Source organism: Triticum dicoccoides, chromosome 7B (assembly GCF_002162155.2).
Source record: "Triticum dicoccoides isolate Atlit2015 ecotype Zavitan chromosome 7B, WEW_v2.0, whole genome shotgun sequence".
Taxonomy (NCBI): domain Eukaryota; kingdom Viridiplantae; phylum Streptophyta; class Magnoliopsida; order Poales; family Poaceae; genus Triticum; species Triticum dicoccoides.
In genome coordinates, this window is record NC_041393.1 from 703,541,197 (window position 1) to 703,544,824 (window position 3,628).

The window sequence follows — 3,628 nt, forward strand, 5'->3', positions numbered from 1 at the left end:
TGGAATAATTCTTGATTGTATGTTTGCTGTTACTGCATGATGAAGTTTGACTAGGGTAGTAGATGACATGATGAGCAAATTAAATATTATCATTGAGTCATTGATAATCTGGTGTATTAGTTGGATGGATCCCTTGCAATGTAGTGTCTCTGTTTTCAGAATGATGTACGTAGGTGATAGATACATCAGTAGCAGCAATGTAGGGAGATGTAGGTGAGAAGTAAGTATCATGTGCAGTGCATCACATTGACATGGGCAAAGAACATTAATCAGGATATGTAGTAGCTCATGTGCTTAATAACCTCCATCGTTAGAGGGTTAGTAGGGGTATATCATGAACATTTACCTATGCCAAGTTGGTTGATCAAAGATATGATCTGACAAAAGCCAAGTAGTGCACTTGCACACAACTTGGTTGTAATTCCTATGTCCTATTTCGTTCAGCTAGCTGTATCTAGGATTATCCATGCAACGAGTGGTCAAAACCAAGAAACTAAGAAAAACTGCACTTGCCAAACATCTCTATAGTTTTGCTAAAACTGAGAAAAATTGCAGTTTTTAGAAACCAAAGTATTCATTGCTCACACATTGGAATACCGTGGTTTTCAATTACCATGGTTTTGGAAAAACCATGTTGCCAAACTAGGCCTTAGCAGTTAAGTCTTAACGTGGTTTGCATTCATTTGCAATTACACTTGTTTTTGCCTCCACTTGATTGAGTCGACAGCTTCCGTTTACCTGAAATGAGTCTTCTTGTTTTGCGGTGCTCATTTTTTTCTAAGTGCAGTGCAGTACTTGTTCCTTTGTGCACCATAAGGAAATTTAGCTAATTTTATGAAAATGTATCATGTCACTGTCCGTGACTCTCTCTTTTTAAGTCCACATTCTGTTGGTGGCTCGGTTAACTCCTAGGGTTTTAGCAGTTATGTATAAAAAACATTCTGATCCAGTATTGCTTGTAGTGGTTTGTCCAAAATGTTGAATGATACTGCTTGGAGATGCATACATTGTTTCACCTCTTCACATGCCAATGTATTTTCCATGTTGTGATGAAGGCCTTTTTTGCCTTGTCCACCCGAGAGGCCCTTGATTTTGCTGGAATGTCGATTAACTTCCGTTCCAGCAAATTCGGGTACTCCATATGTCCTATTTTCAGCAAAGGTCATGCTGAAATTTTCCGTGATTTTTAGCATGACTTTGCTAAAAATAGGACATATGTGGTACTTGTGACTAATGCATGCGCCGGGGTACTTGTGACTAATGATGAAAGCTTAGGCTTTTAGGGTGCCTCGGCGTCGAAAAACCCTCAATGATAAAAGCTTAGCTTTTAGGATGCCTCGGTGTCGACAAACCCTAAATGATGAGACCATGATCTTGTTCCTTGACAATAACCAACTTTTTGACCAAACTTTGTTCCTATTTAGAGAGAAACATGGCCAACAACGATGAGGCCGGGGGTTCGGGCGGCAAGGCATTCTGGGAGCTGTCCCAGGAGATGGAGGAACAACCTCACTTGTATGAGGACGCCGCCTTCCCCACCGATCCTGAGACCACTGATGGTACCGCCGAGGATGACCCCACTGATGCCACCACTGATGGTGCCGCCGAGGATGCCACCACTGATGACGGCGGTGCACGCACAGATGGCAGCCAACCGAAGAGGCAACGGAAGGACCGGCGCCCGACCGTGCTCCGCACCCTCAAGGAGGAAGTTACTGAAGTGGACTCTAACAGGAATCCAACGGCGCCCGAACGAATAGTCAAGGGGTACTCGCTTCAGCTCGGGTGCATTCTCCGGAGCACCGTCTCGATCAACACCGAGAACCTGAGGCATCCTGACCGAGGGAATTTGCGCAACCTCCTCTTCATGGAGCTGCACGAACGATACAAGTTCCCCGCTGATTTTGAAAACACAAGCCTCAAAGGGAATAAAGTGAACAATGCTGCCCTCACGAAGATGAGCAAGGCCCTGTCTACTTGGAAAAGCAATGTGAAGAGAATGATCGAGAAAGGTGAGAGCTATGAGAAGATCAAGGAGAAAAATCCTTCGATCACCGAAGATGACTACAATGACTTCAAGATCAATTGCTCGAGCACCGCAAACTCCCAATCAAGTCAGTGGGGGAAAGAAATGCGGGAGTAAACTTAGGGGAACACAAACTCGGTCCCGGCGGTTACAGAGTGGCAGAGCCTATATGGGAGAAGGAGGACGCGGAGCGTGCCGAGCAAGGCCTACCGCCCCGCTTCGAGAAATACAGCGGTAACAAGCAGACCAGGAACTATGTCAGGGCCCGGTACAAGGAGGACCCGATAACAAAGGAGCTTACCACGGATCCGAAGACCAGGGCACTTGAGCTTGTTCTGGTAAGGAATACACCCCCGCGTAATTAGCTCCATATGGTTGCATTCTAATTAATGAAGCCAAATTTCTAAATGGTTCACATTCCTTCCGCAGGCGACTGAAAGCAGTAGCGCGGGGTCGACTAAGAGCAACCCTTGGGACACCACTCTAAATAGGGCGTTGAATGTAATGAAGAACAAGGATAAGCTCAGTAAGCCGACGTCAGCTGGTCGTGTGGCCGGCAAAGTCTTGTCCACAAAATGGGGGTCATACTATACCGCTGGTGTGCGGAAGGAGAAAAAGACCAGCTCGGAAAGCCAGGCGCGCGAGGTTCAAGAACTCAAGGCACGGGTGGCGCGGATTCTGGAGATTGTCCAAGAGCAAGTGCAACAACAACTCGGAGCGACGATCACCGCCATTGTGCCTACCTTGATCCAGGGGTTGAGTGTGTGGATTGCAGGCGGCCAACAGGGGCCGCCCCCGATTCCTAGCTTCACGGCCAGCAACTCGCAGAATGCGATGGCGGGGCCATTGGTGTCTCTGGCGGAGGCGGTATTGGTGTCTCCGACGCCGGCACGGGAGCTTAATGCACCCAGGTGTACGCCGGCCGGCACCTCTGCAGCAAGCGGCCCCTCCGTCAACTGCACGCCCGCCATTGGCGGTGCCTCGACATTAGCCGAGCTCGACACCATCATCACGGTAACTAATTAAGCCTCTCTCGGTCGAGGACTTCATCTCCTTGCCTTTGACTGGGCATCCCTGACGCCCTACATGTTTTCGCAGGGCGCCACCGATGTTCCGTGCACTCTCCTGCACTTCGTGAACAACGAGTTGGTCGATGTCGCCAAGGGCAAAATCGTTCAACCGGGCAACCCCTTGTTCCACGGTACCCATATGCCACCCAACTTGTTTAGGGTTGAACTGGTTCGGGTGCTGCCAGGCTGTGACGAGTTGTTACCACCGATTCGACCCGTCGGGGCCGACGATGATGACGTGATAACCCTCAGCGCCTGCCTGAGCTGGCCCCTGCTTTGGCCGAAGAGCCAGATTCATTTTGGGGGCGGGGGACACCACCCCAAAGACAACACCGCCAGTCGTGCCGGCGCCAAGTCGGCCCCATGGCAAGACCGCTGCAACGGTGCCGGACATCCCTATGCCACTGAATCCAAACATGCATATGGCACAGGATCAGAACAACGACGACGATGATACATTTGGCAACGTCGATCAGTACTTTGCCGAGCATGGGTACGATGGCGACTTCATGGGGCCTCCTTCCCTAGAACC